The sequence below is a fragment of the Triturus cristatus genome, chromosome 2_2, assembly GCF_964204655.1.
Source record: "Triturus cristatus chromosome 2_2, aTriCri1.1, whole genome shotgun sequence".
In the NCBI taxonomy this organism is placed as follows: domain Eukaryota; kingdom Metazoa; phylum Chordata; class Amphibia; order Caudata; family Salamandridae; genus Triturus; species Triturus cristatus.
This window is the reverse complement of record NC_140582.1, coordinates 317573238-317588037: the sequence shown is the minus strand read 5'-3', so window position 1 is coordinate 317588037 and position 14800 is coordinate 317573238.

The window sequence follows — 14800 nt, the reverse complement described above, 5'->3', positions numbered from 1 at the left end:
ACCTTGTAGCCTGCCTGGGCCGGTCCTGAGGGCAATACAACTCCTACACGCAATGCGTGTGTTCAAAGCAGTGCAATATGCACTGTGGTCTTACACGCTGCGCGTGTGTTCCAGGCTCCAGGCAGGAGCTCTTGAAAAACAACTTCAGCCCAAGCGCTCAAATCGATCAAAGGAGTCGTCCCCCGTGGCGCGCGAGACCGTCTAAACCGCCAGTAACTTCAAGGCGGAACTAGACGACTCGCGGCCGCCCGGGGGTAAGCTCACAGCGGAACGAGAGCACTCAGGCGCGCGGTCCCCTAGCGGCAGGAGGCCGCACCGCGCAAGAGCCTGACAGAGAACCTCGGCACCGCGAAAGGAGCGATAAGAAGTTCCCGCGGTGCCGTACAATAACCAAAGAGAACAATGGGCAAATTCTCATCCAAACAGTTGCCGGATAGTATACAAAGGCTATAAAGTCCACAAATCTGGCATAAACACCATTAGCACATGAACACAAAAAAGAAATAAAAGAGCACTCATCTGAATGCTGCTGGAGCAGCGAAGAAAGAGAAGGGTAGAGCGTCCACAGGGGAGGATATGAGGCAACCTGACACTGGATTGGATGATGTTGTTTTTGGGACATCTTCACTTTCATTTCCCCGGTGTTCATGGGAAATGTGGTTCAGTTATTGAATGATGTTGTTGTAAAGAGCTGCTGGAGTAATAAAATTGGAAAGAGTAAAGCCTAATCAGAAGCCTCCGCTCCTGCCATAGAATTTAAAACACAAAGCAACATTGAGCTCAATGTGAATTTCTAGTCAAATGCAATTAGTTACTTTATGGATTGCTTTTCTAACCACAGGACTGGATGCTAGATTCAGTCCTTGGACATCTCCTGTAAACAGTTGAGTAAACGCGTTATGGTTACAGAAGTGATTTTTAAGGATTATTATTGTATTTTAAAAGTTGACATTTAGAAATGTTTTCACATAGAATCACCAGAAAATTCACTTAGCAGGTAAATAGTGTTATCGTTACTTTTTCTTCCTCAGTGGTGGATCCTGGATCCAGCACAGGTGAATCTCCTGTAAACAGTTGAAAGAATGTGTTTAAGTCATATAGACGACTTTTTAGGTATATTTTTAGTTTGTGAAAATAGACACTTAGAAACTTTTCTACTTAAAAGCACACAATGGATTCCTACAGAAGGAAATACAAGTTACTGTTAAGTACGCTTAGAATTACTTTTCAGGGTCAGTGCTGGTCTAAAAGATGCAGCCCTGGGTTCTCTCCTGATAACAGGTGAGTAAATCGGAATTCGTAGTTTGGCTGATTTTAGAGGAATATTTGTAAGTTTCAAAAATGGACACACAGAAACTTTTCTGCTGAAAACCACACAATGGATTCCTATGGAAGGAAATACAAGTTACTGGTAAGTATGCTTAGAATTACTTTTCAGGCTCAGTGCTGGTCTAAAAGATGCAGCCCTGGGTTCTCTCCTGAGAACAGGTGAGTAAATCGGAATTTGTAGTTCGGCTGATTTTAGAGAAATATTTGTACGTTTAAAAAATGGACACAAACTTTTCTGTTGAAAACCACACAATGGATTCCTATGGAAGGAAATACAAGTTACTGGTAAGTATGCTTAGGTCCCCTAGCGGCCAACTAGGCCACCAGTTACCTCCAGTAAGCGCCACGGAGCTGCGTTGCAGAGAGGTGTAAAAAGTGGTGTGGCCTCATTACACCTCTCTGCAGCGCAGCCCCCTGGCGCATACTGGAGGTTCCTGGTGGGCTAGTTGGAATTAGTTCCCCCTCTGCAAACACGCCAGGGGGCGCGTTTGCAGAGTGGTGTAAGGAGGGGGCGTGGCCTCCGGCCGATCGCGGTCTTTTTTTTTCCTTTTTTTTTTAGAAGGGGGGCTGTGTAGCCCCCCTTCTTTTTCCATTTTTTTGGCCCCGGGGACCCCATCCCCCGGGGCATGGCCCTTTTTAATTTTTTTAATGGAGGGGGGCTGCGTAGCCACTCTCCTCTGGCCACTTTCAGGTCCCGGGGACCCTATCCCCTGGGGCCGGCCATTGTTTTTATTTATTTATTTATTTATTAATTGGGGAGGGGGGCCGCATGGCCCCCCTCCCAGGCCACTTATGGCCCCGGGGACCCCATCCCTCGGGCCTGGCCTTTGTTGGGGACCGTGGGGGGGGGTCCCCAATCCCCCCACGGTCCCAGCCGGCTCCCCGCGTCCTGCAGGAGCCGGCATTGCTTTTCCACATGGGGAGCAGCTAACATGCTACTCCCCATATGGAAAAGCAATCAGCTTTGCTTCATTGAAGCGAGAGCAGGTTTCCCTGCTCTCGCTTCAATGTAGCAAAGCAGTTTGCAATGACAGGGCGGGAGCCGCGAGGCTCCCACCCTGTCATTGCAAACTACAGTGTCCCGGGGGTGGGAACCCTGGGACACTGCAGGAGCTGGCCCTGGGTGGTGGTGGTCCCCAGGGCCTATTCAAGGCTCCAGGAGAGGGGCCGCGTGGCCCCCCTCCCACACTGACAAGTTGCTCCGGGGCTGGGGGGGCCTGAGAGCCCCCCATCCCAAATAATTTCAAGCCCCGGGGGTGGCGGTCCCCGGGGCTGGGGGGGCTGCGAGCTCCCCCACCAATTTTCAATAAGCCCCGGGGGTGGCGGTCCCTGGGGCTGCAGGGGGGCCGTGAGCCCCCCGCATATAGTATCTTTGAGCCCCGGGGGGTGGCGGTCCCCGGGGCAGTGTGGGGGGGATTGGGACCCCTCCACACACTTTTTTAATTCTGCCCCCGGGATTTGGCCCCCCCGGGGGCCAATTACCAAAGAAGCGCGGGAGCCCCGCGCTTCTTTTTTTTTTATTTTCGGCCGAAATTCGCGCTGGGTGCGCGAATCTCGCTGATTTTTTTTAGAATACAGCTCGTGCACGGCAGGGTGCGGGCTGGGTGCGGGGAGGGTGCGGGGATCCTCCGAGGCCATAGATATGTCTATCTTTTTAACTCTAATTTTCTCAGGAACTACTGAACAGATTTACACCATTTAAGCAAAAGGCACGAGTCTGAACTGAGGACTACCTCTTTGCCAAATTTGGTGTAATTCCGTTCAGCAGTTCGGGCTGTAGCTGCGTCAACAGGTCCTATGGGAAAATGCATGGGGAAAACACGTTTTGGGACCCCCCTTTTATCTCGGCCCCCGCTTGATGAATCACCGTGAAATTTTCAGGATAGTAGCGGACCGGAGCTGGCCAATAGTTTGGAAACTTTGGCGAAGATTCGTCAATCGGCGCCAAGGTTATTCCAAATAGAATGTTGCGGATTTCCTATGGAAAATAGGTCCTAACTCTATCTACCTACTGGCGACCGCTAGTAGGTAATATATATCTGTCTTATATCTGTCTTAATACCTTTTTGTACAAGGAGGGTTTGGGGGGCAGCCGAGCCACGTGAGGTCTGCCCCTCGGGCAGTTTGGGAGGGGTAGCCGGCAGCGGCCATTTTTGGTAAAGCTTTTAGGCTACGTTGGAAATAGCCCAAACGTAGCCCAACTCAATTTAATAGCCCAAAGGCTATAAGGGATTAGCCCTCCCTCTCCCAGCCACCATTTTAGGTTTTGGTGACCTGGTGGCTGGAAGTGTAGCTGGTTTTAGTTTTTGTGTAGAATTTAGTTTGGGCAGTAGTTAGTTTGTGGCTTGGGTAGGCATTTGATGAGCAGAGATGACGGGAGAGGATTATAGAGTTCTGGAGGCGCTCAGGCTGCTCAGTGAGGCCGGCCGGCTTGATTTGCTTATGCCGGAGGTCTCGGAAAACGCGTGCCCGGCGAGGCGCGCGTTCGTAGAGGTGGCGGCCGCCGTCACGGCCTGCTCATCCCCAAGAGGGTGAAGCATGGGCAGGTGAGTGACCCGGGCCGCAAGGGTACCATGCGTGCGGTCCAGGATGTTGTCAAAGAGCCACATCCTCTGGTATGCGTTGAGGCTACGGCGGGAGAGTTTGTGGGCTGGGCTCGCCGGCGGAGCACGTTGCGCGCCTACCCGGTCGGGGCTCTGAAGGTTCAGGGCCGCTCGTATACCAAGAGAGCGGCCCCACGTGTGAGGAATGCGCCGGAGCCTCTAGGCAAAGTGGAGGCCCAGTTGGTCAGCGGCGGGGCCTGGCAGGTTGGGGAGCCTTGGGGGGTTGGAATGGAGCGAGAAGGAAGAGGGGGACAGGGTGGGGGGTCGCTTTGGACCTCAGTAGAGTGGAGCATCATTGGGCAGCTGGTATTTTGGGGGTAGGAAAGAGGAGGAATTGGGAAGGGAGAGATAGGGAGTTTAGGCCCAGCACACCAGACCATCCTTTTTTGTTGCAGGTGGTGGAACAGCGGCGGGAGCCTGACTTGGCAGAGCTGGGAGCAGCTAGTAGGCGCCGAGGTGGAGGGAGGGTGTAGCCTTGTGTGGCGTGCCCAGTACCGGCACGGTAGCCCGGCGCGGCCAGCACAAGTAGGCCTCAGACGGTCTCGCTGGCCCCAACGCCGGTTGACCCTCAACGGGACATCTGGAACGCAGGACCATGCATGGAGTTAATGTTGTGGGTCATATGAGAGTGCAGTCAGCGTCTCCTGTAGACAGGATTTGGGGGCTGTTGGAACACGTAGAGTTAGACTATGAGGAGGATAGTCTTGAGGAGGGTGAATTGAGAGAAAGCGAGGAGGAGGGTCCGGGGGCCGAGTAAGGTTTGTTCTAGTACATTGCAGATGTCACGACACCCGGCGGAACACACGGGTCAGACAGCTGGGTCGGAGGACGCAACGGCTCCGATGGCAAGGCGGACTGCAGCAAGACAAGCACCCTCCTTGGAGCCAGGGCGACAGGATAAAACCTGTGATGGTTTCGGTGGGGATTGGAGGGGTGAAGGGGTGGGGGAGGAGGGGGGAGGTTAAGCAGAGGTAAATATGTGTTGGATGTAGGTGTGGGTACGGACGACGCAGGCAAGACATTGGTAAGTGCAGGGGACGATGCTAAAGCAAAAGAGGCAGGGGTCGCAGGGGCATCAGGGACGGTAGAGTCGGACATGAAGCTAGAGAGCAAGGAATTGAAAATTAAGAAACTGCCCTATATGGGGGTGATGAAGCCATTAGGTGCGCATATGATGCTGGCCACTAAGGAGCACATATGGAAAGGGGAATATGTGGAAATGCTCAAGCTGCTGCACAGGGAGGTGCGGGCAAAGGAAGGGTTGAAAGAGGAAGAATACAAATTGGCGACGCGGCCCAGGGTCCCCCTTACTATCGAAAACTGAACGGCAGCTTTTCTAATATATGCCAGTGTATATTGCGAAAAATACCCAGAACGGTGTGTGGCACTCTTTAAGTATATGGACGTCATTAGGAAGGCACAGATCACGGGGGAAAGATACGCTTGGGCCCAATATGACGAGGAGTTTAGGGATCGTATGGCATGGGACACTGAAGTCATATGGGGGGAGTTGGATACAGACCTGTAGCAGAACACGAGGGTGTCCTCCAGGACGGGGAAGACGGTATTCACAGCCAGCGGGCTACCGCTCGTTTATCAGCCCTTTCAGGGGCAGCCCACCGGGGGAGGGGTGGGTGGTACAGGCAGGGGGCAGACGGGCTCTGGAGGGGCCTGTTGGGATTTCAATAAGAGAACGTGCACCTGGGAATTTTGTAGATTCAGGCATGACTGCTCGAAATGCGGAGGCAGACACGCCTTGGTTAATTGCTTTTGGGGGGGGGGCGCAGTCAGGGGGCCAGCAGTGGCATCAAGGGGGGTCACAGGTGGGGGGACAGCAGCAGCAGCCTTTTGGGAGGGTTTGGGGGGCTAGAGGGGCTGGGCCAAAGGGCTTGTACGCCATTTAGGATGGTCAACTTACGGGCAGCCTTACAGGGTTAGAGCAACCGGAAGGCTGCAAAAACGCTACTGGACGGGTTTACAGACTGTTTTCGTTTAAATTGGGGGCAGCCTTATGGGTTACAACAACCAGAAGGCTGCAAAAACGCTACAGGGCGGGTTTCCAGACTGTTTTCGTTTAGGTAACAGGGGACTATTCGCAGGATGGCCGAGGGAGAATTTGATTGGCTTTCCAGTTTGGTGTGGTTACCAGGAAGGAACAGGGGCAACTCAGGTTAATCTAGCATGTGTTCTGGCCGGAAGGCAATTTGTTTCAGGATTTTATCGAGGACACAGAGGACACTGTGTCTTATTAGTCGGTTGACGTGGCCATGTCACTGGTAAGTGACCACGGGCGTCTTATCAGTCGGTTGACGTGGCCATGTCACTTGTAAGTGACTAAGGGCGCAACAGCGGACAGTGCAAAATGCAACATATGGTCAGCATTCCGATTGCTTCTAGTCCACCCAGAGGATGGGGACCTCCTGGGCATCCATTTCAATGGTGAATGGTACGTGGACAAAGCATTACCGATGGGCTGCTCTATGTCATGCGCATTACTCAAATGTTTCAGTACTTTCCTCCGGTGGTTGTTTCCAGGCACACGGGTCACCAGTTGGTACCTCACTATCTGAATGACTTTTCTTCAGACTCCACGGAATGCCAGGCAGCTGGACAGTTTCAAAGAGATCATGAGGGAATTTGGAGTGCCTTCGGCGCGGGAAAAAAATGATGGGGCCCAGTATGGCTCTTTCCTTTGTTGGGCATTGAGCTGGATTCCCACTGGAGGGAGGCTTGTTTGCATATGGATAAAAAGCAGCAGATGCTGGGGCTGCTGGAGACAAATGATGGCCAGAGACAAAGTCACAGTTCATGTGATGCAAGTGTTGTGGGGACACCTTACTTTGCTTGCAAGGGGAAGAGTAGGGAGGACTTTTTGTAGCCGACTGGGTGGGGCACTGACAGGACAGAGACCTCTACATCACCATGTTCGACTGCCGGTGGGGGGCACAACGGGCCTACAAGAGAGTAACTTTCAGGATTGACAAGAGGGCAGTGGTGGAGATGGTCAATTGGCAGGTAGGGAAGCGGCTGAGGGGTTTGTCTTTGTGACAGCAGGGGCTTTGGGACACAGTCTTTTAGGATTCGGGCGGCATCTGAAGCCAGGAACAGGGGGGTAGAGGAGACATTATGAGGTTAGGTTGATAGTATTCGGACCGTTACCAGAGTGATGTTCGCAAGGCTGCAGGAGGGATATAGCGCGGTTAGGTGTTTTTCGTATGTTCACGCACTTTTTCTATTTCAGGTTCGGTCTCGGGCCCCCTCGACAGGGAGATGAACATATGGATAGTGGGACATTCATTCATCAAGTGGGCCCAGGTCCAGGCGTGGGCTAGGTATTTTGCAGAAAATTTGGGTTTTAATAAAGATTTATTCAAGGTTTTGTGGAAAGGGTGGGGGGTATGCAGTGGAAGGAACTTCTGCGTTTATTGAATGGTATGTTGGCTGGTAGGTGCCCCGACATTTTGTTGACTCGCCTGGGGGAAAATTACATGGTCAGGGAGAAGGGTTTGGTCCTTATGGGAAGCATGAAGCGGGACCTGGCCCTGTTGAAGCGCCAGTGGTCCGGGTGCTCTGTCATTTGGACGGAGTTTATTCCACGTAGGGTTTGGAGAGAGGCTATCAACCCTTGGGCGGTGGACAGGGCTCAGAGCAAACTGAACACTGAAATGGTGCGTTATTGCAGAGAAGTGGGTTTTTCCAGGATTGCGCATAGGGAGATTAAGTTTGACACAGTGGAATTTTTTACAGGTGATGGAGTCCATTTGTCCCTTTTGGATATGGACTTGTATTTGCTGGGGATTTGGGAAGTCCTGGCTAGGATGTTGAATGTCCAGAGCCGTTAAGAAAACACTCCTATTTAGGGCAGGGGGGGCCTCTTCTCCTGCTTTTTCCTGGGTGGTGGGGTTGTTCAAAAGTTGGCCAGATTGGCAGAAGTTTTTTGTTAAATGTTGGAAGTTTTTGCCGGCAGGGCCAGCGAAAGGTTAGGCAGGTAGAATAAGTTTAGAATAGAGGTTAAGTAGTTGCAGAAGGACAGATAGGGTTGTAGGTTTTTATTAGATGGCAGGAGTTTGGATCTGCAATACTGTGGAATGGGATTGTTATGGAATGTTATGTAATGTTATGTTATCGGCAGGGTGGGGGATTTTATGTGGGGATCGTAGGGGGTGGGGGCGGGGGAAATGGAGGATCAGTTATTTTATGTATAGTGAGGTTTTAGTTTTTAAGGTAATGGCCTAGGTTGGACATTGTGACATGCACCTGTTTTCAATAAAGCTGCCTTTTTCACACACAAAAATGGGTCTCGGTGTTGGCTGGCCCCCCTCCCTCCCAAGTCTGTAATGAAAGGCACCGCAAACCTGCTGTCAATTCCGACACTTCTGAAGACTGATCGCCATATCAAGGATCAGTCTCTGGAAATTTCATAACTAAGGCCAGAAATGACCATGGGCCTGTCCCCTCGTGTGTGTGGAACATTTCTAGACAGCAGAGGGGCCTGTGGGAAGCGTGTCAGCAACTGTTATGTTGCGTGGACCACCCCATGTGTTTCCGTTACGAAGGGGTGTGTGAGAAGTTGGCCTGGTATATGATGCTCACTAGTTAAAGTGATCACCTTGTACCATGCCAAGCAACCCTTATGGTGTGGTTGTAAGTCAACCTTTTCGGACTAGCTGCCCTAGTGGTAGCGTAGGCTAAGCAGTCTTTGAGGCTAAACTCGTGAAGCGTGTTAAGCCAGCTGTTTTACCAAATGCAACCCCCTTTTATACCAATGAAAGGACACCACACAGATATATATTCAAAATATATATGTATTTATTTCTCAAAGTAACCCCTAGTCTCTTTATGAGCACAGGAGCACAAATCGTCAAACAAGATTACAGTAGAATACACAGAAGTTGCACTTTATATGGATAGGCCCTGGTGGCCGCTCGAACCATATACTAAAATAGTGGTATAAGTACCACGAACAGAAAAGGGAAAAGGCCTAGGGCCTCTAGAATCGCTGGGCCTACAAGGAGCTAACGTCAGTTAGTGACCAGGAGGTCCACGGGTGGCGTGTGCAGAGCAAATAGTCACACGCGTGCTCCCATAGGTTTCAATGGGTGCGTAAAAAGTACAAAGTTACTGCAAAGAGGATCTTCCGGATGGACTAGGAACTCAAGATTTGGAACACAGGCACTAGAGATGTAATACTACACTTGGGCACAGGTGTGCCAGCTTTACCTCACCCACAGGAAGCGGGTGCATAGGCCTCGAAGTGCGTCGGGTTTCTTCTATCTGTTCCGTGGAGCTTGAAGACAAAGATGCTGCAGGCGGTCGGTCCGGGAGAGATGCAGTGGATCCAAGAGTGGATCGGAGATGTTGAAGACCTGTAAGCAGAGGGGACAGTGTTCACAGTCACTAGCCAGTGACCAGCGTGGCACCAGGTGGGTACCAGGCAATGTCGGGTGCAAACAGGAAGAAAGGTGTAGCTTGTCTCTGCAGCCACGTGGTCCCTGGAGGTCGACGACGTCCAGGAGTTGGTTCACGAGCTGTCCCACGCAGGCTCTCGCTGTCGGCGGTGTTGGCGACTTGATCGAAGCAAACAAGCCTTGGCAAAAGCAATTGTTGTAGGAGATGAAATAAGCTGATGGTTCTGACCAGCAAGGTCAGAAGGACTGCTCCTTTGGAGGGGAGCAAGGGCCAGTCTGGAGCAACCAGAGCAGTGGTGTATTTTGTAAAGTTTGTCGCCAAGATGGCTACTAGCCAGCGGGCCAGCAACCGGTTAGGCGCGTCGAGTGGCAAAATGCAGAAGGGTTCCACGCAGATCGTGGAGATGCTGGAGGGCTCACCTTTGGTGCAGATGCTGCTCGAGGGTTGGGCTTCTCAGATCCCAAAGCACAACTTGGAGGGAGCCTCGGTTGTTGCACTTGTCAGCTTGTCGTGGTCGTTTCAAGATGGCTGGCTCCACGTGTCTCGGTGCCTCCACGGGTCTCCTCTTTTCAGGGACTGTGGATCGGGCGGTGAGAGGTCTGGAGGTCCAGGTCTTGTCAGTCTCTGGGCTCGGGCTCCGGCGGGAGGCAGCGGCAAAGCGGACGTTGATTTGCTGGATGGTGCTTGCGTTAGCAAGGTGGTCACTCCCTGACCACAGGGGAGATTGGCTTCAGTCCTCTGTGCAGCAGAGCGTCGAAGTTCCCGTCTTCTTCTTAGTTTTAAGTTGATTCCAGGATGTCTGAAGTCTTAGGACACAGCTCCTACCTTTAAGCGGATTCTAGGGGCCGGACTACCTGCTAGGTCCCTCCCTATGGGTGGGACCAGGAAGGGGGGTGGTTACACCCCCAATCCTTTGTCCAGCTCGCCCCAGGCCCGGGACTGGTGTGCCCCAGGACCGGTTTGAACTGGCATATGCACCGAGGCTCCTTGTGAGCCACAGGCATGTCTGGTTTCTTTCAAGCCCTACCTGACCAATACACAAAATCCTGTCTGGGGTGGTGCATGCACCTCCCCTGGCAGGAAACCCTTTGTCCACACCTCCCAAGCTGGAAGGACTCCCAGCAGCAGGAGGGCAGACTTGTGTCTGTGGTGGCAGCATCCATTTTGTGGAGCTGAGGCTATGTCTGATTTTACCCGGGTTTCAGGTATTGTACATGTCGTGTCCCTCTAGAAGGGTGGAATGCTAACCCCGTCACCAGAATTGGCGAGGGGTTAGTATTCCAATTCGTATGACACCTTACTCGACATGTTTTGATAAAGCCAAACCAAAGATAGCATTTAACCGCGAGGTTCATAATGCACTTAAGAGTATATGGTATGACGATATCTGGAAACAGTAGAAGGAAGTTGTTCCGACCACTGCAGACAGGCTCAGCTCATGCCAGAGCACCATCTCACATGGAACCAAGCACTCTGCCTTCAGGATTGTTAAGGCCTGCCATAGGAGTGACTTATAGGTTAACATGTGTCCCATTTAAGGTTAGGTATAGGTATACTACACCTAAGTAAGAGGTGATTACACCAACTTACCCCAGCTGAGTGATCAGCCAGTTGTGTCAAATTGTTAGGCAAAGCCTGGGGTGGCATAATACATGCTTCAGCCCCTGGCAGGCCTTGGGTACACCAATGCCCTGGGTACCTAGTGTACACTGGTACAGGGGCTGACAGGGTGATCCACTTCCAATTGGTTATGCACCTAGGGTGCATAGTTTTAATTTAGTAGAGAGAACAGCAGGCTGGGGGTCTGATTGGCAGGCCCACAGCCTCAATATGTCAAAAACCAGTGAAGCAAAAAGCAAAAATTTGGGGTGACCATAGGATAGCAGACCCTACTCTCCTACACAACCCCCCCCCCAAACGCTGGGACATTAAACTAGCCTTGACCAGTCTCGTCTTCATGTCCTAAGTGGAAGTACCTGGAGAGACCATCTGCATTCCCATGGTCAGTACCTGGCCGGTGCTCCACTGTAAAGTCCATCCCCTGTAGGGAAATGGACCACCTAAGCAGTTTGGGGTTTTCACCCTTCATCTGATTTAGCCACAAGAGGGGCTTATGGTCGGTCTGAATCTTGAAGTGAGTGCCAAACAAGTATGGCCTCAGCTTCTTCAGGGCCCACACCACAGCAAAGGCCTCCCTCTCAATAGCTGACCAATTCTTCTCTCTGGGGTTCAACCTTCTGCTAATAAAAGCAATGGGTTGGTCTTGACCATCTACATTAAGTTGTGACAGCACAGCTCCCACACCCAACTCAGAAGCATCTGTTTGGACAATAAACTCTTTGGAGTAGTCAGGACTTTTCAGGATAGGTGCAGAGCACATGGCCTCCTTCAGGTCATCAAATGCCTTTTGACAGCTTACTGTCCACTGAACCTTTTTGGGCATCTTCTTGGATGTCAGATCATTAAGAGGAGTCACAATGGACCCATAGTTCTTAACAAACTTCCTGTAGTACCCAGTCAAGCCCAAGAAAGCTCGAACTTGAGTCTGGGTGGTTGGAGGAGACCAGTCCTTGATGGATTGTATCTTACTCTCCAGTGGTTGAACTTGGCCTCCACCTACAAGGTGGCCCAAATATACAACCTTACTCTGCCCTATCTGGCACTTAGTAGCCTTGATAGTGAGGCCTGCCCTTTGCAGAGCCTCAAGAGCCTTCTTCAGGTGGATCAGGTGATCCTCCCAGGTGGAGCTAAAGACAGCAATGTCATCCAGATATGCTGCGCAAAAGTCATCCAACCCAGTAAGGACTTGGTTCACCAGCCTTTGGAAGGTGGCAGGTGCATTCTTCAGACCAAAGGGCATCACCACAAACTGGTAGTGCCCACCTGGGGTTGAGAATGCTGTTTTGGCCTTAGACTCCTCAGCTAATCTGATTTGCCAATAGCCAGCTGTTAAGTCAAATGTGCTCAAAAACTTTGCAGAAGCTAGTTTGTCTATGAGCTCATCTGCCCTTGGAATAGGGTGTGCATCTGTCCTGGTGACAGCATTGAGACCCCTGTAGTCCACACAGAACCTCATTTCTCTCTTGCCATCTTTGGTGTGAGGTTTGGGGACCAGAACCACTGGGCTAGCCCAGGGGCTCTCTGAGGGTTCAATGACACCTAATTCCAGCATTTTATGTACCTCAGCCTTTATACAGTCCCTGACGTGGTCAGGTTGTCTGTAAAGCTTGTTCTTTACAGGCAGACTGTCACCAGTGTCCACCACATGGGTACACCAGTCAGTTTGACTAGGTATCAAGGAAAACATATGTGAAAATGATTGTAGAACCTGTCTACATTCAGTCTGCTGATGGGCAGTGAGGTTGCCTCCAAGGGTCACTCCTTCAACTGAGCCATCTTCAGGGTTCTGAGACAACAGGTCTGGGAGAGGGTCACTCTCTTCCTCCTGTCCCTCATCTGTAGCCATGAGCAAGCCCATGTCTGCCCTGTCAACATATGCTTTAAGCCTGTTAACATGGAGTACCCTGTGGGGACTCCTGGGAGTTCCTAGGTCTACCAAGTAGGTGACCTCTCCCTTCTTTTCCAGGATTGTATGGGGTCCAGACCATTTGTCTTGGAGTGCTGCTGGGGCCACGGGCTCCAGCACCCATACCTTCTGTCCTGGCTGAAACTCAACCAAGACAGCCTTTTGGTCATGCCAAGCTTTCTGTAAGGCCTGGCTTGCCTCAAGGTTTTTGGATGCCTTCTCCATATACTCAGCCATCCTGGAGCGGAGACCAAGTACATAGTCCACTATGTCTTGTTTAGGCTTTTTGAGAGGTAACTCCCATCCTTCCTTCACTAAACACAGTGGGCCTCTTACAGGGTGCCCAAACAACAATTCAAAGGGGCTGTAGCCAACTCCTTTTTGTGGGACCTCTCTGTAAGCAAACAGAAGGCAGGGTAGAAGGATGTCCCATCTTCGCCTGAGCTTTTCAGGTAATCCTTTGATCATACCCTTTAGGGTCTTGTTGAATCTCTCAACAAGCCCATTGCATTGTGGGTGATAAGGGGTGGTGAACTTGTAGTTGACACCACATTCCTTCCACATAGCTGTCAAGTATCCTGACATAAAGTTGGTACCTCTGTCAGATACTACCTCCTTAGGAAACCCCACTCTGGAGAATACTCCCAGCAGGGCCCTGGCCACAACAGGAGCTGTAGTGGTCCTAAGGGGAATTGCCTCTGGATACCTGGTGGCATGATCCACTACCACCAGTATAAATCTGTGCCCAGATGCAGTGGGAGGATCCATGGGACCCACTATATCTATTCCCACTCTTTCAAAGGGGACCCCCACCACAGGTAGTGGTATTAGGGGGGCCTTTGTTGTGCCACCTGATTTGCCACTGGCTTGGCAGGTCACACAGGAGCGACAAAACTCCTTTGTATCTTCATTCATATGAGGCCAGTGAAAGTGAGGGACAAGCCTGTCCCAAGTCTTGTTCTGGCCTAGGTGTCCTGCTAAAGGAATATCATGGGCCAAGGTAAGAAGGAAGCCCCTAAATTGCAGAGGTATAACCAACCTCCTGGTAGCACCAGGCTTGGGGTCTCTAGCCTCTGAATAAAGGAGCCCTTCATCCCAATACACTTTATGGGTACCTTGAGCATTCCCAGCAGCCTCAGCAGCAGCCAGCTATCTGAGGGGTTCAAGAGAGGGACAGGATAACTGAGCCTGCCTCAAGTCAGCCCTTGAAGGTCCCCCTGTCCCCAGAAACTCAACCTGATCAGGTTCAAGCTCTTCAGGGACAGTTCCTTCAGGGTCCTCCAGATCAGCTTCCTGGGAAGGCTGATCATCACTCTGAGGCAGGGGGGAAGGCACAGCCTTGACCCTCCTGTTCTTCTTCTTGGTAGGTGCTTGGTCCATTGTTCCAGGATCCAAGACCTGAGGTTCAGTGAGGCACTTTTTGGCAAGTGACCTGGTCACAGCAAGGACATGTGATGATATACCTAACATCTCTGCATGAGTCCTGTACTCCACTTCTGACCATAGAGAACTCTCTAGGTCATTGCCCAACAAACATTCTACTGGGAGGTCTGCACTAACCACAACCCTTTTGAGGCCAGTTACCCCTCCCCATGAGAAGTTAACAACTGCCACACTATGTGAAGTAGTGGCATTGCTGGCATTGGTCACCAGGTAATTCTCACCTGGTATGTACTGTCCAGGGTCCACAAAGCCTGGTGTCACCATAGTGACACTGGCACATGTGTCCCTGTAGGCTTGAGCCACTTTTTCGTTAATTAAAGGAGTCTGTCTGTACTTGCCCAGGTTACTGGGGCTCACAGTCAGGGACAAATCAATGTCCCCATCACGGATCAAGGCTGCCTGTGTCAGGGTTCTGTCTAAGTCAGAATCTCCTTCAGTTCCCATAGTGATTCCCACTACACCCTTTGTCTGGGGACCAACACTGCTAACA